This window comes from Macaca nemestrina, chromosome 2 (assembly GCF_043159975.1).
Source record: "Macaca nemestrina isolate mMacNem1 chromosome 2, mMacNem.hap1, whole genome shotgun sequence".
Lineage (NCBI taxonomy): Eukaryota > Metazoa > Chordata > Mammalia > Primates > Cercopithecidae > Macaca > Macaca nemestrina.
Window position 1 is genome coordinate 39,392,568 of NC_092126.1, and position 23,596 is coordinate 39,416,163.

Sequence of the window (23,596 nt, forward strand, 5' to 3'; positions counted from 1 at the left end):
TATGGGCGCTGAGATTTTCGTGGTACATCGACAGTTTGTAGAAATATTTTCCCAAGGGAAGACGAGGGCAAGGGTTAGTGGAGGAAGGGCCTGGTCACGGCCGAGAGTGGCGGAGGCGGCTCAGGGCAAGTCAGCTCAGCCTCCAGCAACCACGGGGAGGAAAAGGCGAATCTTTCCTGACGGTGCTCTGGGCGCTGTAGAATTTCTACGCCACGTGCACCCATTTGGCCTCATTTGAGAGGAGGAGAGGGAAAAAGGGTCGCGTGGACCGGCAGGAAGTCGTGTTGCGGCGTATGAGGGCTCAGCGCGGATTTCCATCTCGGGCCAGGTTTTCTCCCGGCTCCGCGAGGAGCGAGGCGGAAAGCTCGCGGCCGAGTGACGATCAAGGGCGCGGAGATAGTAACGCCCAGGGTCCAGAGGGCTGGGGGCAGCTCCCGAGGAGCGATCTTCCTCCGCGAGAAAGGACTTGGATCAGGCTTGCCTGTGTCCGTGGTGCTGAAGTGCCTCGCGCGCCCTGGTCGACTGACTTCCTGGGCGGCGGCCTGCGCTGCCCTTCTACTCTGCACCTTTGCCAAAAATAGCCCATCTCCACGGCAGGTGGCCAGAGTGGAGCAGGCCCAACACTGAAACCCTTTTCAGACAAGTTGAGGCTGGTTTCTTGAACATAACATGAAAGCAAATTGTGGCTTGCCTTGGAGGTACAGATAAGCATATGCATAACAGATTTTATTACCTATGAGAAAGTACACACCATGAGCATAAACAGGAATTCTCACATATACTTAGGAAAGATACAGGGATGTGTATTTACACACAAACCTAACACACATGCAAATACACTCATCCCTTTTGAAAACCATCATACACTACAAGCCACACATTTTTTAGAGCTTTTGTAATCCATCTTTATTTTTTGACACTTCTAGTAAATGTGAACTCTGCAGCACCATTTATTTTCATAATCATCTGTTCCAAAGGCACAGAGCCTGTGGATTGAAGTGTTTGGTATTTGGCTGAGCGATTAAGTATTTACACTTATTTAAATTCCAGAACAAAGTCTAGGAAGATGTAAAATTGATATTGATAGCAAAAAAATTCCTTAAAGCTTAAGGAAAATGAATTAATATACATTTTAATAAGAACAACATATAAATCTTATAGAAATTTATAATCTGAAGAACATATGACTAAAATGTATCATAATGCAGACAATTTTAAATATATTGGTGGTATGTGGTTTGTGAAGTTCTTAAAGTTTACATTTGTATTTTTCAAAAACATTGGTATTGTTTTTTCTCAAAAAAATATATGCTCATTGTAAGAAATTTAGGTAATAGAGAAATGCATAAACATAGAAAACCATTGTAAACAGATTTTCATTTAGATGAACATACATACATTTTAAATGGACCAATCCTCTATTGGTTGCATTTTTGCTATATAATTTATAATTAATGTCTTTCAAACCAATACATATAAAACTAGGTCATCATTAACAGTTGCATAATATTGATCTGTGTGGACAGAATGTAAGTAATTTAAACAATCCCATAATAATGAACATTTACGTCCAATTTTTTGGACTTTAAAACAATTATTGTGGAAAGAATATGTAACATGAGATCTGTCCTCTGAACAAAAAAATTTTTTCTTTTTTTTTGAGACATTGTCTTACTTGTTGCCCAGGCTGGAGTACAGTGGTGTGATCTCCGCTCATTGCAACCTCTGCCTCCCGGGTTCAAGGGATTCTCCTGCCTCAGCCTCTGGAGTAGCTGGCCACCACACCCAGCTAGTTTTTGTATTTTTAGTAGAGACAGGGTTTTACCATGTTGGCCAGGCTGGCCTTGAACTCCTGTCCTCAGGTGATCTGCCTGCCTCGGCCTCCCAAAGTGCCAGGATTACAGGCGTGTGCCACTGCACCTGGGCCTATCTTTTTAATAAATTTTTTTTTTTTTTTTTTTTTTTTTGAGACGGAGTCTCGCTCTGTCGCCCGGGCTGGAGTGCAGTGGCCGGATCTCAGCTCACTGCAAGCTCCGCCTCCCGGGTTTACGCCATTCTCCTGCCTCAGCCTCCCGAATAGCTGGGACTACAGGCGCCCGCCACCTCGCCCGGCTAGTTTTTTGTATTTTTTTTAGTAGAGACGGGGTTTCACCGTGTTAGCCAGGATGGTCTCGATCTCCTGACCTCGTGATCCGCCCGCCTCGGCCTCCCAGAGTGCTGGGATTACAGGCTTGAGCCACCGCGCCCGGCCCTTTTTAATAAAATTTTAAGTGTATAATACATGATTGTTGATATATATTGTTGATAGATGTGATGCTGTATAGCAGATCTTTAGAGCTTATGCGTCTTGCTTAACTGAGTCTTTATGCCTGTTGATTAGTAACTCCTGATTTTCCCCTGGCCTCCAGTCCCTGGAAACCACCATTCTACTCCTTGATTCTATGACTTGTGACTACTTAATTTTAATTTTAATTTTAATTTTTAATTTTTGTGGGTACATAGGTATATATATTTATGGGGTACATGAGATACTTTGATATAGAGATGCAACATGTTTAATAATCACATAATGGTAAATGGGGTATCCATCCCCTCGAGCATGTATCCTTTGTTTTTATAAACAATCCAATTATAATGATTTAAAAATGTACAATTAAATTATTATTGACTATAGTCATCCTGTTGTGCTATCAAATACTAGGTCTTATTCATTCTTTCTACTTTTTGTATCCATTAACGATCCCCAGTTTTCCCCACACCCCCAACCCTCTCCCACTACCCTTGCCAGCTCTGGTAACCACCATCCTTCTACTCTTTTTTCTGTTTTTGTTTTTTTTTTTTTTTTTAAATTGAGTCTTGCTTTTGTTACCCAGGCTGGAAGCTGGAGTGCAGTGGCATGATCTCGGCTCACTGCAACCTCTGCCTTCTGGGTTCAAGCGATTCTCCTGCCTTAGCCTCCCAAGTAGCTGGGCTTACGGGCACCTGCCACCATACCTGGCTAATTTTTGTATTTTTAGTAGAGATGGGGTTTTACCATGTTGGCCAGACTGGTCTTGAACTCCTGACCTCAGGTGATCCGGCTGCCTCAGCCTCCCAAAGTGCTGGGATTACAGGTGTGAGCCACTGCGCCCAGCCTACTCTCTATCTCCATGAATTCAATTGTTTTGATTTTTAAATCCCACAGTTAAGTGAAAACACGTGAAATTTGTCTTTCTGTGCCTGGCTTATTTCACTTAACATGATGACCTTCGGTTCCATCTATGTTGTTGCACATAACAGGATCTCATTCTTTTTTATGACTAAATAATACTCCATTGTATATAAATATTTGTTGATGAACACTCAGGTTGCTTCCAAATCTTGGCTATTGTGAACAGTACTGCAACAAACATGGGAATGCAGATAACTCTTCGATATACTGATTTCCTTTCTTTTGGTTATATATCCAGCAGTGGGATTGCTGGATTGTATGGTTGCTCTATTTTTAGTTTTTTGAGGCACCTCCAAACTGTTCTTCATAGTAGTTGTACTAATTAATATTCTCACCAACAATGTGTGAGAGTTCCCTTTCTCCACATCCTTGCCAGCATTTATTATTGCCTGGATTTTGGATAAAAGCCATTTTTACTGGAGTGAGATGATATCTCATTGTAGTTTTGATTTGCATTTCTCTGATGATCAATGATGTTGAGCACCTTTTCATGTTTGCTATTTGTATGTCTTCTTTTGAGAAATGTCTATTCAGATCTTTTGCCACTTAAAAATTGGATTATTAGATTTGTTCTGATAGTTATTTACCATTCCTTATATATTCCAGTTATTAATCCCTTGTCAGATGGGTAGTTTGCAAATATTTTCTCCCATTCTGTGGGTTGTCTTTTCACTTTGTTGACTGTTTCCTTTGCTGTGCAGAAGCTTTTAAACTTGATGTGACCCCATTTATTCATTTTTGCTTTGGTTGGCTGTGCTGGTGGGGCATTACTCAAGAAATTTTTGCCCAGAACAATGTCCTGGAGAGTTTTCCCAAGTTTTCTTGTAGTAGTTTTGTAGTTTGAAGACTTATATTTAAGACATTATTCAGTTTTTATTTGATTTTTCTTTTTCTTTTTTTTTTTTCTTTGAGGTGGAGTCTCCCTCTGTCGCCCAGGCTGGAGTGCAGTGAGTGCCGTGGCTCAATCTCTGCTCACTGCAACCGCCGCCTTCCAGGTTCAAGCCATTCTCCTTTCTCAGCCTCCTGAGTAGCTGGGATTACAGGCATGTGCCACCACGCCCAGCTAATTTTTTTTTGTATTTTTAGTAGAGACGGGGTTTCAGCATGTTAGTCAGGCTGGTCTCGAACTCCTGGCCTTGTGATCCACCCATCTCAGCCTCCAAAAGTGCTGGGATTACAGGCTGATTTGGTTTTTCTATGTGGTGAGTGATAGGGGTCTAATTTCATTATTCTGCATATGGTTATTGTTTTCCCAGTATCATTTATTGAAGAGACTGTCCTTTCTCCAGTGTATGTCCCCGGCACCTTTGTGGAAAATGAGTTTACTATAGCTGTATGGATTTGTTTCTGGATTCTCTATTCTGTTTCATGGGTCTATGTATCTGTTTTTATGCCAGTACCATGCAGTTTTGGTTACTATAGCTCTGTAGTATAATTTGAAGTCAGGTAATGTGATTCTTCCAGTTTTGTTCTTTTTGTTCAGGATAACTTTGGCTATTCTGGGTCTTTTGTGGTTCCATATAAATTTTAAGATTTTTTTTTTTTCTATTTCTGTGAAGAATGTCATTGCTATTTTAACAGGAATTTCATTGAATCTATAGATTGCTTTGGGTAATATAGACAGTTTAACAATATTGATTCTTCCAGTCCATGAACATGAAATATTTTTCCATTTTTTGGTGTCCTTTTAAATTTCTTTCACAAATGTTTTATAGTTTTCTTTGTAGAGATCTTTCACATCTTTGGTTAATTCTTAGGTGTTTAAGTTGATTTGTGGGTATTGTAAATGGGTTACTTTTTGATTTCCTTTTCAGATTGTTCACTTTTGGCATATAGAAATGCTGCTGACTTTTGTATGTTGATTTTGTATCCTGCAACTTTACTGAATTTGTTATCTGTAAATAATAGTTTACTGATAAATTCTAAAGTTCTAACAGTTTTTTGGCGGAGTCTTTAGGTTTTTCCAAATATAAGATCACATCATTTGTAAACAAGGATAATTTGTCATCTTTTCCAGTTTAGATGTCCTTTATTTCTTGCTTTATTATTATTATACTTTATGTTCTAGGGTACGTATGCACAACGTGCAGGTTTGTTACATAGGTATGCATATGCCAGGTTTGTTTGCTGTGCCCACCAACTCGTCATTCACATTAGGTATTTCTCCTAATGTTATCTCCCCCCAGCCCCCGACCCCCCATGGACAGGTGTGTGATGTTCCCACCGCCCCGTGTCCATGTGTTCTCATTGTTCAACTCCCACCTATGAGTGAAAACATGCAGTGTTTGGTTTTCTGTCCTTGTGGTAGTTTGCTTAGAATGATGGTTTCCAGCTTCATCCATGTCCCTGCAAAGGTGGATGTCCTTTATTTCTTTATGTTATCTGATTGCTGTAGCTAGGACTTCCAGTACTGTCTTGAATAACAGTGGTGAAAGTGGCCATCCTTTTTCTAGATCTTACAGGAAAGGCTTTCAGTTTTTCCCCATTCAATACGATACTAGCTGTGGGTCTATCGTATATGACTTTTTTTTTTTTTTTTTTTGACACAGAGTCTTGTTCTGTTGTTCGGGCTGGAGTGCAGTGGTGCCATCTTGGCTCACAGTAACCTCTGCCTCCCAGGTTCAAGCAATTCTCATGCTTCAGCTTCCCAAGCAGCTGGGACTACAGGCATGCACCACCATGCCAGCTAATTTTTTGTATTTTAGTAGAGACAAGGTTTTGCCATGTTGGCCAGGCTTGTCTCAAACTCCTGGCCTCAAGTGATCCGCCCCCTCAGTCACCCAAAGTGCTGGGATTACAGACATGAGCCACCATGCCCAGTCACATATGGCTTTTATTATGTTGGGATATGTTCCTTCTATGCCCAGTTTTTTGAGGATTTTTATCATGAAGGGATGATGAATTTTATCAAGTGCTTTTCCAGCATTAATTGAAATGATTATATGGTTTTTGTTCTTCATTCTGTTGATATAATTTATCACATTGATTGATTCACACATGTTGAACCATCCTTGCATCCCTGGGATAAATCCCACTAGGTCATGATGAATGACTGTTTTAATGTATTGTTGAATTTGCTTTACTAGTATTTTGTTGACGATTTTTGCATCAATATTTCATTAGAGATATTGGCCTGTAGTTTTCTTTCTTTGATGTGTCTTTGTCTAGTTTTGGTATCAGAGTAATGCTGGCCTCATAGAGTGAGTTCGGAAGTATTCTCTCCTCCTCTATTTTTGGGAACAGTTTGAGCAGGATTAGTATTAATGCTTCCTTAAATGTTTGGTAGAATTCAGCCATCAGGTCCTGGGCTTTTCTTTTCTTTTCTTTTTTCTTTTTTTTTTTGAGACAGAGTCTCGCAGTGTCACCCAGCCTGGAGTGCAGTGGTGCAATCTCTGCTCACTTCAAGCTCCACCTCCTGGGTTCACGCCATTCTCCTGCCTCAGTCTCCCAAGTAGTTGGGACTACAGGCACCCGCCACAGTGCCCGGCTAATTTTTTGTATTTTTAGTAGATACGGAGTTTCACCATGTTAGTCAAGATGGTCTCGATCTCCTGACCTTGTGATCCACCCATCTCGGCATTCCAAAGTGGTGGGATTACAAGTGTGAGCCATCGCGAGGTCCTGGGCTTTTCTTTATGGGGAGGAAAAGAACTTTAGGATACAGGAAAGTTGCAGGATACAAAATCAACATACAAAAATCAGTAGCATTTTATTGCAACTTTGATCTTGTTACTTGTTATTGGTCTGTCTAGGTTTCAAATTTCTTCATGGTTCAATCTTGGTAGGTTATATATGTCTAGGAATTTATCCATTTCCTCTAGATTTTCCAATTTATTGGCATATAGTTGCTCATAGTAGCCACAAATGATCCTTTGAATTTCTGTGGCATCAGTTGTAATGTCTCCTTTTTCATCTCTAATTTTATTTTATTTTTTAGAGATATGGTCTGTCACCCAGGCTGGAGTGCAGTGGTGCAATCTTGGCTCACTGCAACCTCTGCCTCCCCTGGCTCAAACAATCCTCCCACCTCAGCCTCCCAAGTAGCTGGGACCACAGGCATGCACCACCACACCTGGCTAATTTTTTATATTTTTGGTAGAGATGGGGTTTCACCATGTTGCCCAGGCTGGTCTCAAACTCCTGAGCTCAAGTGCCTACCTCACCCTCCCAAAGTGCTAGGATTATAGGCATGAGCCACCTTGTCCAGCTGCCTCTGATTTTATTTATTTGGGTCTTCTCTGTTTTTTTTAGTCTGACTAAAGGTTTGTCAATTGTGTGTATCTTTTAAAAAAACCAACTGTTTGTTTCAGTGACCTTTTGTATTGTTTTCCTCATTTCAATTTCATTTATTTCTGCTCTAATCTTTATTATTTATTTTCTTCTACTAAGTTTTTTCTTTTAAACAGAGTCTTGCTCTGTCATGCAGGCCAAAGCGCAGGTGCATGATTATAGCTCACCATAGCCTTAACCTCCTGGTGCCCAAGTGATCCTCCTACTTCAGATTCCCGAGTAGCTGGGACTACAGGTGTGCACCACCACGCCCAGCTAATTTTTGTATTTTTTATAAGGATGGGGTTTTGCAATGTTGCCCAGGCTGGTCTCAAATTCCTGGGCTCAAGCAATCTGCCAGCCTCAGCCTCTCAAATTGCTGGCCTCTTCTACTAACTTTGGGTTTGGTTTGCTCTTGCTTTTCTAATTCTTTAAGATGTGTTATTAGGTTACGTATTTGAAGTTTTTCCTCTTTTTTTGATGTAGGCACTTATAGCCATAAGTTTCCATCTTAGTACCGCTCTCACTGTATCTCATAGCTTTTGGTATGTTGTGTTTCCATTACCATTTGTTTCACGAAATGTCTCAATTTCCTTAATTTCTTCATTGACCTCTTGGTCATTCAGGAGCATATTGCTTAATTTCCGTGTTTAATTTCCATTGCTTAATTTCCAATTTTTTTTTTTTTTTGAGACAGGGTCTTGCTCTGTCTCCCAGTCTGTAGTGCAGTGGCAAGATCTCGGCTCACTGCAACCTCCACCTCCTGGGTTCAAGCAATTCTTCTGCCTCAGCCTCCCGAGTAGCTGGGATTACAGGTGCGCACCACCATGCCCAGCTAATTTTTACATTTTCAGTAGAGACGGGGTTTTGCTATGTTTGCCAGGCTGATCTCGAACTCCTGACCTCAGGTGATCTGCCCACCTCAGCCTCCCAAAGGGTTGGGATTACAGGCGTGAGCCACTGCACCTGGCCTTTTTAATGTTTGAAGACTTGTTTTGTGACCTAACATGTATTCTATTCTTGAGAATGATCCATGTGATGAGGAGAATATGTATTCTACAGCAGTTGGATGAAATGTTCTGTGAATATCTATTAGGTCCATTTGTTCTATATTGCAGATTAAGTTCAATGTTTCTTTGTTTATTTTCTGTCTGGATGATCTGTCCAGTGCTGAAAGTGGGGTGTTGAAGTCTCCAGTTATCATTGTATTGAGGTATCTCTCTTTCGCTCTAATGTTTAATTTATATATCTGGGTGCTTCAACACTGGGTACATATTTATTTATAGTTGTTATAGCCTCTTGAAGAATTGACCCTTGTATTATTATACAATGACCTTCTTTGTCTCTTCTTACGGTTTTTGTCTTGAAATCTATCTTGTCTGATATTAGTATAGCTACTCTTGTCCTTTTTTGGTTTTCATTGGCATGGAATATCTTTTTCCATCCCTTTATTTTCGGTCTCTGTGTATCTTTATAGGTGAAGTGTGTTTCTTGTAGGAAATAGATTCACTGGGTCTGGCTTTTTAATCCATTCAGCCAGTCTATGTCTTTTGATTGGAGAATTTAGTCTGTTTATATTCAATGTTATCAATAAGTAAGGACTTCTGCCATTTTGTTATTTGTTTTCTGGTTGTTTTGTGGTCTTCTCTTCCTTTTTACCTTCCTTCTTGTCTTTTAGTGAAGGTGATTTTCTCTTGTGGCATGATTTAATTTCTTGCTTTGTGTGTATCTGTTGTATGTTTTTGACTTGAGGTTACCATGAGGCTTGCAAATACTGTCTTTTAACTCATTATTTTAAACTGATGACAACAAAGATTGCATAAACATGCAAAAAGAAAACTAATAAAAACTCTACACTTTATCCTTCTGCTTTTTAACTTTTTGTTGTTTCTCTTTACTTCTGTTGTACTATGTCTTGAAGTTATTTTTGATTGGTTTATCATTTAATCTTTCTATATAAGAGTAGTTTACATACCACAATTATAGTGTTATAATGTTCTATGTTTTTCTGTGTGCTTACTATTACTAGTGAGTTTTGTACCTTTAGATGACTTTTTTTTTTTTTTTTAGATGGAGTCTCGCTCTGTCACCAGGCTGGAGTGCAGTGGTGCCATCTCGGCTAACTGCAACCTCTGCCTCCCGGGTTCAGGCGATTCTCCTGCCTCAGCCTCCTGAGTAGCTGGGACTATAGGCGGCCACCACTATGCCCGGCTAATTTTTGTATTTTTAGTAGACACGGGGTTTCACTATATTGGCCAGGCTGGTCTTGAACTCCTGACCTCGTGATCCGCCCGCCTCAATCTCCCAAAGTGCTGGTGTGAGCCACTGCGCCCAGCCTCCTTTAGATTATTTTTTATTGCTGATTAATGTTCTTTTCTTTCAGATCGAAGAGCTCCCTCTAGCATTTCTTGTAGAAAAGGTCTGGTGTTGATGAAATCCCTCAACTTTTATTTGTCTAGGAAACTATTTCTCCTTCATGCTTGAAGGATATTTTCACCAGCTATACTACTCTAGGGTAAATTTTTTTTCCCCCTTGGCACTTTAAGTATGTCATGCCACTATCTCCTGACCTGTAAGGTTTCCACTGAAAAGTCTACTGGCACACATATGGGAGCTTCATTATATGCTGTTTCTCTTCTCTTGCTGCTTTTAGGATCCTTTCTTTATCCTTGATCTTTGGGAGTTTGATTATTAAGTGCCTTGAGGTAGTCTTCTTTGGGTTAAACCTGCTTGGTGTTCTATAGCCTTCTTGTACTTGAATATTGATCTCTTTCTCTAGGTTTGGGAAGTTCTCATATTATTTCTTTGAATAAACTTTCTACCTCTGTCTCTTTCTCCATCTCCTCTTTAAGGCCAATAACTCTGAGATTTGCCCTTTTGAGGCTGTTTTCTAGATTTGTAGACATACAGTCTTTTTTTTCTTTTTCTTTTTTTTTTTGACGGAGTCTCGCTCTGTCGCCAGGCTGGGGTGCAGTGGCCCGATCTCAGCTCACTGTAACCTCTGCCTCCTGGGTTCAAGCGATTCTCCTGCCTCAGCCTCCTAAGTAGCTGGGATTACAGGCACGCACCACCATGTCCAGCTTTTTTTTTTTTTTTTTTTTTTTTTTTTTTTTTTTTTTGAGACAGAGTCTTGCTCTGTGGCCCAGGCTGAAGTGCAGTGGCACAATCTCGGCTCACTGCAAGCTCCGCCTCCCAGGTTCACACCATTCTCCTGCCTCGGTATCCCGAATAGCTGGGACTATAGGCACCCGCCACCACGCCCAGCTAATGTTTTTGTATTTTTAGTAGAGATGGGGTTTCACTGTGTTAGCCAGGATGGTCTCGATCTCCTGACCTCGTGATCCGCCGGCCTCGGCCTCCCAAAGTACTGGGATTACAGGCGTGAGCCACCGTGCCTGGCCTACTTTTTGTATTTTTAGTAGAGACTGGGTTTCACCACACTGGCCAGGATGGTCTCGGTCTCCTGACCTGCTGATCCGCCCACCTCAACCTCCCAAAGTGCTGGGATTACAGGCATGAGCCACCGTACCCAGCCCACATCATTTCTTTTTATTCTTTTTTCTTTTCGCTCTTCTGACAGTGTATGTTCAAATAGCCTGTCTTTAATCTCAGTAATTTTTTCTTCTACTTTAAGAGTTCTGCTGTTAAGAGACTCTCATGCATTCTTCAGTATGTCAATTGTATTTTTCAGCTTAACACTATTTTATAGTTATAACCATATATGAACTCAATCCACATGCCTGCCATCTTTACTAAAGTGTGTTTAATCATTTTCTAACTGTATAAAATCACTTGCTTTGTATCTCTCTTTTATTTAAGACCCCAAAGTATCAGCAACTTTACTGAACTCTTTTACTTTAGGAACTCAATGAAGGAAAGAAGAAATATTAGGTGATCTCATTTCCCATTTATTTTGCCTCTGGTTTCTGTGTAACTCTGGCTGGCCACTGTTGTAAATGTGAGTGAAGACCCTGAAAAATGAATGAGGCTGCTGAAGAGGATGGTGGACAACAGCCAGATACTCACATTGCTTATTGGATTCCCTCACTTCAGAGTTAGGAGATACAAGACAGAGTTAGGTTGCACAATTGTGACAACCAAAGCTCTGCACTACAACTAATTAGATCCAGAATTAGAGGTGCTTGGTTAAGAAGGTGACTTTCTCCAAAGCATGTCAGCTAAGCCAGAGGACTCATTCATTCTCCCAGCATTTGTTGAGTCTTACACTGAGCTAGGAGTTGGAGATACTAAGAAGAAAGATAAAGACATACATAATGCCTTTTCTTGGAGTGGTAACACTTTATCAGGGGATACTGGTATATAGGCACCTCACAATGATACAGTATGTCAAGGATGAATGTAGAGCCCTGTAGAAAGTGTTCTAGAATCCAGAGAATGAACAGATTGTTCAGTGAGGGGTTTTACAAGTAGGTCACCAGGAAAGTTTTAGACACGTGGGTGGAAATTTGCCAGAGATTGCTTTGTTGGGCATTAAGTAGCTGATAATCTCAAGTTGTAAATGAATGGCCTGGAAGGTGACAGCCTGGGTTTGAAGCCTGACTGCACTATTTAGCACCTTGGTAAGCTTGGGCAAGTCACCAAACCTTGCTGAGCTTCATTTAAGTTTTTTTAAAAAAGGAGTAATATTAGTACCTACCTTGTTGAACTTGTGGGTTTAAGTGAGATAATACATGTAAAGTGCTTGAGTCTAGTCTTTTTTTTTTTTTGCCTATTTAAAGAATTGCATGTAAATCACTCTGCACAAATAATTATTATTCCTGTTGTCAGAGCTCTCAAGGGTTAAAAAACTGTATAAACTCTTTGTGTCTTCTGCATTTGTGTGATCATTCTTCCAATCTAGAAGTTTTTCTTTTAGTGTAGTTTAAATCTCAAACTGCTCCTTTTTACCAATTCTCATGCTATCCCAAAACAAATTAGTTCTAGGCTGAAATTGTCATTACTTTTGCTTTGTTCTCCCATATTCTTATGTTAAAGCAAATCTATAGCTAATTGTATAATTTCCTTCCTTTAATGTGCATAGTACTTGTTGTGTCTGTTTTGTGGCATTTATTACCATACATCTTTTCTCACCCATTAACATGTATGTTCCTTAAGAGAAAGCTTATGTCTTCTTGGTCTTGTCTCTTATAATATCTTAGCATGGTGCCTTCCACATCACAGGCACTCATAAATACTGACTGAATGAAGGAATAATCATGAATGCATGAGATTGCAAGATAGCTGATGTGATCTCAGACTGCCTTCATAGAAACAAAATCCCCCTGAACAGGACAAAGTATAGAAACTGAGGAGAGTGGTTAAGATAGTGAGAGGACTGAAAGCCATGATTATACATGGAATAATTGAAAACTCGGGGAATATTCAGTTTGGAGAAGAGGAAACTTACAGTGGGAGAACTTAGTTGAGGAGGGTAGGGAATAGCAGTTTTTGTTATCGAAATGTTATGTGGAAGAGGGAATCAATTTGTGACCTCAGAAGACATGTATAGTAGCAGCCTCTGTAAATTACATGGAGAAAGATTTTGACTCATTGTTAAAAAGTAACTTTCTAACAATCAGGAATGACTTCCAATTGGCTGTTCTGAGGAGTGTTTCCTGTCATTGTAGGTGGTCAATCAGAAACTACTATTTGATGGGGATGCTATAGAGCAGTGATCCCCAACCTTTTTGACACCAGGGACTGGTTTCATGGAAGATAGTTTTTCCATGGAAGGAGTCAGCGGGGTGAGGGGTGTGCTCACTAATGGTTTCAGAATGAAATGGTTCCACCTCAGATCATCAGGCATTAGTCTCATAAGGAACATGCAACCTAGATCCTTCACATGCACAGTTCACAATAGGGTTTGTGCTCCTATGAGAATATAATGCCACTGCTGATCTGACAGGTGGTGGAGCTCAGGCAGTAATGCTCACTTGCTCTCCACTCACCTCCTGTTGTGTGGCCTAGTTCCTAACAGGCCACGGACCAGTACTAGTTCATGCCCTGAGGGTTGGGACCCCTGCTGTAGGGGGGGATACAGTTACTCTCAAAGGAATTGGAGTAGATGATCCCCAAAGTCTTTTAAACTCTCATGGTCTTTAATTCTATGTATTGTAATATATATTGACATACATATTTAATAAAGGTTAATAATATACAATGCTATTGTATTGTATATGGTGTTGTATAGTAACCGTATACAATAGCATTGTATATTATTTACCTTTATTAAATAGGTTAATATATGTATATATTTATGTATTGCATATTCTCATTATCACCATATTGCCTAAATTAATGAAAGGTGAAAATGGATTTTTAAAAATTTGATCTTGGATTATTTAAAAAATATTACTAACATGTCTTTTGCTTGGGGAGACACTAGTATATAAAACATTATATGAACAGTGTTTAAATTGCAATAAACAAATTGACATTGTTGTTAGCATGTCAAATGCAAGTAAATATTTTAATTTGTTAAATCTAAAAGGAGAAAAGTGAGCCAGAGTCAACTCATCCCAATTCAGATGAATTGTGTGTTTATTGTTTATTTATTTTTGAGATGGAATTTCACTCTTGTGACTGAGGCTGCAGTGCGATGGCGTGATCTCTGCTCACTGCAACCTTGGCCTCCTGGATTCAAGCGATTCTCATGCCTCAGCCTCCTGAGTAGCTGGGATTACAGGCATCTGCCACCACACCCAGCTGATTTTTGTATTTTTAGTAGAGACAGGGTTTCACCATGTTGGCCAGGCTGGTCTTGAACTCCTGACCTCAGGTGATCAGACTGCCTTGGCCTCCCAAAGTTCTGGGATTACAGGTATGAGCCACTGCGCCTGGACAAATTGTGTGTTTAAAATTCAGGACTTCACCACCACCACCACCACCACCATTGTCTATCACCATCATTGCTAACATATATCTAGCATTTATTATGTGTCTAGCTCTGTTATAAACATACCACAAATATTCATGTATTTTTACCCAAAATCCAAAGAATTAAATACTGTTATTGCCATTTTCTTAACTTTTTATTTTGAAATAATTTCAAACGTATGTAAAAGTTGCAAATATAGTACAACAAACTCCTGAGTAAAAGATAACTCTTTTATTATTCTTCACCCAAGTTCTCCAATTGTAAACATTTTACATTTGTTTTGCCATTCATTCTCTTTTTCTGAACCAATTGAAGTAAGTTGCAGAGGTGATATTCAATTATCCCTAACTACTTAAGTGTTTTCCTTTAAGACAAGGACCCTCTCCTGCATAACCACAGTATTATCACCAAAATCAGAAATTTAACGTTGATATAATTCCTCTAATCCACAGACCACATTCAAAATTTGTCATTTGGTCTAACAGTTTCCTCTTTGAAAAGATATTTCTTACTTTTGGTCTAGAATCAAAGTCAGGATTATGAATTGCATTTAGTTGTTATGTCTCTTTAATCTTTAATTTGTGACATTTCCTCAATCCTTCCTTGTTTTTAGTGACCTTGACATTTTTGAGTTCAGGCCTTTCCCTCCCTCCCTCCCTCCCTCCCTCCCTTCCTTCTTTTTCTTTTCTTTCTTTTCTTTCTTTCTTTTTTTTTGTAGAGTTCCTCATTTTAGGTTTGTCTGATGTTTCTTCATGATTAGATTCAGGTAATACATTTTTTGGCAGGAATGTGATAGAAGTGAAATTGTATTCTTCCAAGTGTATCATATTAAAAGGCACATAATATTGACTTGTCTTTTTGCTGGTGATGTTAACTTTGATGGCTTAAGGTGATAATTTCTCCACTGTTAAGTTATTCTCTTTCCCTTTGAATTAATAAGTATTTTGTAGGAGGACACTTTGAGGCTATGTAAACATCCGGTTTCTTAAACTTTCACTTGCTTATTTTATGATTCTTGCATAAATTGTTACTAGGATGATTGCCAAATTGTCGTTTTTCCAATTAAAACATTTGTTTTCCATTTACTAGTTGGGATTATATTGTATAGAAGTTTTTTCCTCTTCCTTCTTATTTGCTTATTTCCATCAGCATGGACTTGTGGATTTCTATTTTACCCAATAGATTATAAGCCATTACTATCACCATTGGTTTTAATGCTGAAAATGCTCCAGTTCCAGCCATTGGGATACCCTTCAAGCCAGTTCCTGTGTCCTTTTGACATCTCTATGTCATTCTGAGAGTACTTTCTTTGGGGTGCAAGACATTTCAGGCTCTTCTGGTATTTTTTCTGCCATAATCATTGCAGTTATTTCATCAGCTGTTTCTCCACTGAGCTCTGGTTCCTTTTACTTGAGAGTGCATTTTTAGAACCAAGATCTGGATGCTAGGTGTGGTCATTGCTACTGGAGTGTTACTGTTTTTAGGTCATTTTAGCAGACAGAGCTAGGGAATTCACACACACACACACACACACACACACACACCCCTATATCTATTTATATATCTTTCTATTTATATTAAAACTCATGAATTTACTCCAATATCTCCAGCTCTACTCCAACACTACAGGGTTCATTCTAGTCTTCACCCTTATTGTATTTGTAACTTCCTTCTCTCTTGGTAAAAAAAATCTGACTTCCATTATCCTCGATATATTTAACTATTTACTCATTCTTCTTTTATGTAACCAATCTCCTGACCTCACAGGCCAACTCCTTAATTGTTCCTCAGACTCAGGCCTGCTTATCCCACCAGTCTCTTCCCAACATAAATCAAACAACTAGAAAATTGTGGAGCAGAAATTTAAACCTCAGTGCTGTAATTACTTGATAGAGAGCCCTTTATTAGGTCTTCAACACCAATGGAGTTGATTTGTGAAACAGCTTCTATGAAAATGCTCATGGGAAAAAAGGCCCTTGGGCTAATGAGATGAAGATTTATCCAGGCAGAGTGTCAGCCCCAGAGATGTGCCTTCCATAAGAAGCTTGGGAGCATCAAGCCAAATGCTACTACCTGCCAAGAACCACAGCAAGGGGATTCTCCAAAATTGGTGAGGTTCAGGGACCAGATAGCCAGCACCACCAGTGCCATAAATATCCCACTGTGTTTTATCATATCAAGAGTACATTTCATTAAGACGCAAATATATTAGTTAGTTATATTTCTATAGAGGGAAATATTGCTTTTATTACAGATTCTTAGATTGAAATTCTAGGAGATGGATGATGGTGTCTCCTGTTTTAGTGCTGACTTCATTTCCTGGTCCAGAAGATCAGAAATCTGTTCATGTTTTAGAGAACAGCATGAGGTCCATCTGTTCAGGTCAGATTTTTCCACATTAACATAAAGATTTATGGGGTGGTAACTTATGTAAGAAAAGCCAAAGGTAATTATATTCTTTGCTGCCATTTGGAACCTACATTATGTTTTTGGTTAGTAATGAAAATATACTAGTATATATACACACACACACACACACACACACACACACAGAATTATTTCAAACACTATGATAAAGTCATCCTCTTCAGTTTATATAATATTTCACCTCTGTTTTGGTTTAGGCACTAGACAACATTCATTCAAATTTTCTCTGTAATATGGTCTGTTTATATACAGTTTTCCTTCCAACAGAAGGCACAGAAATAAAAGAGCTACAATTGGCTTCTTGGGTGACTATTTTAGTGTGACTGAAATACAGAGTAATTATTTTTTTCCTCTGATGAAAATAGCTTGATTTTTTTTCGGATTTTAAAGGAAATATATACTTATATGAAAAATAAACAGAAAAGAGAGAAAATACCATATAATTGAATTTCTACCATTTGCAAGGATGAATAGAATCACATCATGAATACTCATTGACATCTTTCTTTTTACTCAGCAATATGACATGAGGGTTTTCTTATATCTCTCTCTATATATAAAAATTACCCTTTTAGATGGCTGCATATTACATTAATGATTTTCTTTAACCAGCATCCCATTAATGAGCAGTTTATTTCCAATTTTTCATTGTATAAAGAAAGCCATGATGAATATTCTTACATGCACATCTTTATATACTTTACTGGTGATGATCTTAAGATATATCCCTGAAAATAGCATTGCTGGGTCAAAGAGTTCACATAATTTTACATTTTGACACATGTTCCTGGTAAAATTAACTTTTTTTTTTTTTTTTTTTTTTCTGAGACAAAGTCTTGCTCTGTCACCCAGGCCAGAGTGCAGTGGTACAATTTTGGCTCACTGCAACCTCTGCTACCTGGCTCAAGCAATCCTCCAGCCTCAGCCTCCCGTGTAGCTGGGACTACAGGTGGGAGTCATCATGCCCAGATGATTTTTGTGCTTTTTTGTAGAGTTGGGTTTTTGCCATGTTGCCCAGGCTGGTCTCAATCTCCTGAGCTCAAAATGATCTGCCTCCCAAAGTGTTAGGATTACAGGCATGAGCCACTGTGCCCGGCCATAAAATTAACTCTTGATGAGGTGAATTACAGTATGTATAGTCTTATATATAATGTCCCTGTCAATGACAGAACTTGGTAAAGTCTCTTTTTAACTTTGCAGTAGTATTTATATATACATATATATATAATGCACACGCACATGTGTGTGCTTGTGCATGCATGTTCTCCTATAGACATTAAAGGAGTGCAGTGATTTTAATAAATCTAGGTGTGCTACTTAACCAATCAGGTATTGTTAGGTTTATTCAAAATTTGACCTATGGTTTGGTCTGAAACGATGGCATCTGGTAACCATTTCTTATCTTACGTTGATTTTAATGAAATATGGTATATGGGAAGAGGTGACTGAGTTGTAGTTTTAGTGAGTGGTATCTATGGTGTGAAGAATCAATGGTGTCAATAGTATGAAGAATCAGTTATGATTAAGCCAAACCAAATTTGTAAAATTTTGAACTGATTCATTTGGTATATTTTAAAGTTTTCACCCCAAGAAGGAGTTCAGGGTTGGCTTTTTTGTGGATAAGTAGTAGCAAAAACAAGACAAATGTGAGCATGTGGCGCATGTAGTGTTTGAAGGATTTGATAGTAGCTTCTGTTGATCCTGGGGTATTCTTTTTTAGTTCAGGAACTGATGCGTATCCTGGGCAGTTGGAAGCCTTCTTTGAACTCAGCTGGGCTGTTCTGAGGATCTCTCAAGAGTTAGGTAAATTACAAACAACCAAGAAGTACAACTTTAACATGCATATTGGAACAGCCCAGTAATTTTACATTTAATTAGCATCTAACCTAAATGGGTATTTAACCATTTAAATAGAAACATAAAAAATCATGGAAATAGAAAAGGATCATTTTATTCCTGCTCCTCCCCCTTCTAGTGATGGCTTCTTCCTACCCTTAACAGCTTCACCCAGCACAGCTGAATTTAAAGCTGCTGACTCACAGCAAGGTGATTCTGCTTTTTTTTTTTTTTTTTTTTAAAACAGAAGGAAAGTTAAGTGGTAGATGATAAATATGTGTTCATTGAGGATGGCATATTTTATGCAAATTGATAAGTCCACTGATTCGAAGATTAGAAAGGCTCTTTCCTGGAAAGGGAAGTGTCGATTATAAATGCTGAAAGACTTGCATACTTGCATTCTAGCAAGTTCTTAGCTGCCAGTCGACACATTCATCACCGTGTGCCAAAATGGATTTTAAAATGTCACAACACAAATTGCTCTGCTCCAAATCAGGCACCATCACAGTCACACAACCCAAACCAACCTGCTTGTTTAAAAGTGCCACATAAAGCTTTTTTTTCAACCTCAGTTAACCTTTTCCTTTCCTGGTATGCATGGTTCATTACAGTCTCCTAAAGTCATGAACCATGACTGAGTAAAGCGAGGCCAGGCTTCTCCCTTTGACTTTGCCTATACAGCAACTAACTGGTCCAGGTGCTTTCAAACTAATGATAAGACTAAATGTTTAGCCCAGCTCTAACCAGCCTGATAACTCTCACCCCTACTTTTTCCCCTCATACCTTCTGCTCTCATTTATTTATTTTGTTTTTCTCAATCTTTTCCCTCCCAGAGCCAGCTGTTGACTTCTAGAAGCTACTGCATAGCCCAATAGCCCCTGACTATTCCTTCCCTAATTTTCTGCTTTAGAACTGTCAGTGGAGTGTCCAGCTCAAACCTGGGCTAGCCCTCCTGTTTGATGCTTCTCTTTCCAGCCCCTACCTCAATACCATCAGATCTGTCTTCTTACCTTCCCTCATCTCCAAGTCCCTTAGCTGTAATTTCCACCCCCTCCTATAACCCAGACTGATACAGCTCGGCAAAATCCTCAGGTCTGTCTACCATTCTCCTATAGCCTAGCTCAGCCCAAAATGTCTTAGTCCCCTTAGATCACATTCTACTGTGCTCCTCCCAACATGGCCCATTCTGGAATCCAGTATCCACTACTTTTCCTAGTCCAACTAAGCAGCCTTCATCCCCCGCCTAATTGGTTGGGGGGACTGCCATACCTTCAGCTTCAGTGTATCCTCCCTCTTGGGAAGCTTCTGCTTTTCAACCCAAAATAAGGGTTCTCTTGTACCCAGATAGCCAGCCCTCTTTTAAGCTGATTTTGGCTAGCATGCCAAGGAGCTTATCATTCAGCCTAGTGTGCCCAGAATTTTTTCTAGGCTGCAATGAGTGAGCTGTCATCCAGTTCTGGCACTCTTGTGCTGCCATTAGTACTGCAGGGAGTCATCCTCAAAGAGGATATCACCACTGACCTGTCACCAGAAAGGCACAGTGATGATGATAAATTTGGACTGATTCATCCATATTCTTCCCCTGGTTGTTGCCCTTCTTTTCTTTCTTCTTCCTCCTCCTCCTCCCCTCCCTCCCTCCCTCTCTCTCTCTCTCCCTCCCTTCCTTCTCCTCCTTTTTTTTCTTTCTCTTTTCTTTTCTTTCTGTCTCCCTCTCCCGCTCTCTCTTTTTTCTTTCTTTTCTTTTCTTTCAACAGAGTCTCATTCTGTCATCCAGGCTGGAGTACAGTGCGTGATCTCGGCTCACTGCGACCTCTGCCTCCCTGGTTCAAGCAATTCTCCTGCCTCAGCCTCCCTGGTAGCTGGGACTATAGGCGCATTCCACCATGCCTGGCTAATTTTTTTTATTTTTAGTAGAAATGGGGTTTCACCATGTTGGCCAGGCTGGTCTCGAACTCCTGCCCTCAGGTGGTAAGCCCGTCTCAGCCTCCCAAAGTGCTGGGATTACAGATGTGAGCCACTGTGCCTTGCCTTTTTTTTTCTTTCTTTTTTTTTTTTTTTTTTTGAGATAGGGTCTCACTGTTGCCCAGGCTGTAGTATAGTGGTGTGATTTTTTTTTTTTTAAGAGACAGTTTCACCATTTTGCCCAGGCTGGTCTCCAACTCCTGAGCTCAAAGTGATCTGCCTGCTTCAGCCTCCCAAAGTGCTGGGATTGCAGGCATAAGCCACCATGCCCCACTCCTTCCCTGGTTCTTCTAAGCAAGAGGATGCATTTGCAAGATGGTTGGCAGGGTCAGGAGTGCAGTCAGTGGCTATGGAAACAAAAGTTAGTTGTTGCTATGGTAATACAGAGCTGCACTCTATCTAAAGGATGGACACAGCACCAAAACTAGATTCTGGAATGTAACAAACTTATCATTCCTCAGACTCTCAAACTAAATTTTTTTCTTAAGAACAACGAGCTCATGGATAGAATGAAGGACTTCATATCCTACTAATTTTTGAGTCAGGTATCAGTTCCCTACTGGCCAATAATGTGAATATAAATTCAGAGTCGATCCCCAAAATAACATTTTTAGCATAAATACCTAAGAGTCACCATCAGACAGTCATGTCCACAAATTGTGTGGAAAAACCCCAGTTTGTAGTCAAAGTCTAAAATTATATCCTTTTTACTCTGAAAAATCTAAAATGTAGAAGAGAATCACTTCTGACTAGTATAAACAAAAAGTAATAAGCAATCATTTTAATACAGGATTTAATAAGTTGTCTTAATATTTCTGATATTTAGATGACTACTTTGAAGTATTTTGAAATAAAGAGGCCGGGCGCGGTGGCTCAAGCCTGTAATCCCAGCACTTTGGGAGGCCGAGACGGGCGGATCACGAGGTCAGGAGATCAAGACCATCCTGGCTAACACAGTGAAACCCCGTCTCTACTAAAAAATACAAAAAACTAGCCGGGCGAGGTAGCGGGCGCCTGTAGTCCCAGCTACACGGGAGGCTGAGGCAGGAGAATGGCGTAAACCCGGGAGGCGGAGCTTGCAGTGAGCCAAGATCCAGCCACTGCACTCCAGCCTGGGCGACAGAGCGAGACTCCGTCTCAAAAAAAAAAAAAAAAAAAAGAAATAAAGATACTTTTCATATTTCATAAAGCTACTTTTAATATATTAACATTTATTGCTCTTGAGTTCAAAGTATATCTTATTCTAGCCACCAAAACATTTAGAAAATAGAAAAAAAGGTAAAAACTAATGTTTTTGTTTCTTACATTCCAGACACTTAATACCCTTACCCCATTCACTGAATGCAATTCATTGCTATTTCCTTGTTTTGTCCTTTTGAGTGGTTTGGGATCTGCTTCAAATGACAAAGAGATGTGAGTAATAGGGTTCAATGTCTTTCTTATTTTCAGATTTAAAGCTCTTCAATGATGTAGCTCAAAATGAAAGTTCCTTCAATCCAACAACTTTGCAGAGATGCTGATCCCTCTCCCAGGTGAATCCTGGCCAGGCCTTTCTGACAATCCTGGGATACCCTGGGGCCAGTATAGAGTTCAAGGGCAGACCAGACTGGCAGAGGGGTTCTTGAGGGACCTGGAACCAGCGTCACCAGCATAGTCAGAATTGCAACCTAGTGGCGAAGATAACTGTGAGAACAATCTCAAAGGTGGGGCCAGGACAGAAATGGTAGAAAAAATAGCAGAGCTTGTGATGGCTATTATAGGATGGGACAAAGCTCAAGGAGCAGTTGTAGAATGCAGTTCAGGACCAAGTCATTATTTTTGTTTAATCAACTTTTATTAAATGTGCTCTGTGTGCCAGGAACGCAAATATGAATGAGAGCTCTCTTGCCATCATGGAATTCACAAAGGAGACTGTGACTTGGCATGCCCCAGTTAGATGGTGCCTGGATTTGTTGGAGGAGTGGACATGGCAGCTTAAATGAGCCATCTTGGGCTGTGCACAACCCAGAAATTTCGAGGTGTGCCAATGTGTCTGTCTAGTATCATTGTGGGAGGATGTAGAGTCATTCTATGATTGTTTCTGATGTCTCTGTGGCTCTGAGTCTTTTTAGAAGGAGCACTTTAAAAATCAGAGTTCTGGGTCGTGCGGTGGCTCAGGTGTGTAATCCCAGCACTTAGGAAGGTTGAGGCGGGCGGTTCACTTGAGGCCAGGAGTTCGAGACCAGCTTGGCCAATGTGGCAGAACCCTGTCTCTACTAAAAAAAATACAAAAATTAGCCGGGTGTAGTGGCACACACCTACAATCCCAGCTGTGTGGGAGGCTGAGGCAGGAGAATCCCTTGAGCCCAGGAGGTGGAGGTTGCAGTGAGCTGAAATTGCTCCACTGCACTCCAGCCTGGGCGACAGAGTGAGATCCCATCTCAGAAAGGCCAGGCGCAGTGGCTCAAGGTTGTAATCCCAGCACTTTGGGAGGCCGAGGCGGGCGGATCACCTGAGGTCAGAAGTTCGAGACCAGCTTGGCCAACATGGTGAAACCCTATCTCTACTTAAAAATACAAAAATTAGCTGGGCATGGTGGTGCATGCCTGTAGTCCCCGCCACTGAGGAAGCTGAGGCAGGAGAATCCCTTGAACCCAGGAGGTGGAGGTTGAGGTGAGCTGAGATTGCCCCACTGCACTCTAACCTGGGTGGCAGAGTGGGACTTTGTCTCAAAACAAAACAAAAAAATCAGAGTTCTGAGTGAATTTTACTATGTACACGTTGACACTTACCCTTTGCCCTGAGCCTAGCTGAGCCTAGATGAAGGTTTGAATAGAAGTTATTGGGAGGTGGACAGGATGTGCAAGTTATAAGAAAACAAATTTGCTGGCCAAGCATGGAGAGAATCAAGGAGAATTGCTTGAACCCGGGAGATTTCGCCACTGCACTCTAGCCTAGCGATAGAGTGAGACTCCGTCTCTAAAAAAAAAAAAAAAGAAAAAGAAAACAGCCGGGTGCGGTGGCTCACGCTGGTA

The 23,596-nt window shown here is 40.2% G+C and overlaps 1 protein-coding gene across 12 annotated transcripts in view; it reads left to right on the forward strand.

Annotated features, from left to right (window-relative positions):
- Positions 1-23,596, forward strand: part of LOC105469916 (solute carrier family 35 member G2) — a 36,546-nt gene that overhangs the window by 705 nt on the left and 12,245 nt on the right. The window contains exons 1-4 of one of the 12 annotated variants that reach the window (XM_011721509.3): positions 11,260-12,060; positions 16,662-16,739; positions 18,505-18,587; positions 22,032-22,114. The exons of 3 other annotated variants lie outside the window; for them this stretch is intronic. The gene's annotated coding sequence lies outside the window, so the exon portion shown is untranslated. Of the gene's footprint in view, positions 1-11,259; positions 12,061-16,661; positions 16,740-18,504; positions 18,588-20,701; positions 21,128-22,031; positions 22,115-22,440; positions 22,601-23,596 lie in introns of those variants that run through there. 8 more of the 12 variants (XM_011721510.3, XM_011721512.3, XM_011721511.2 and 5 more) reach the window with 8 other exon arrangements.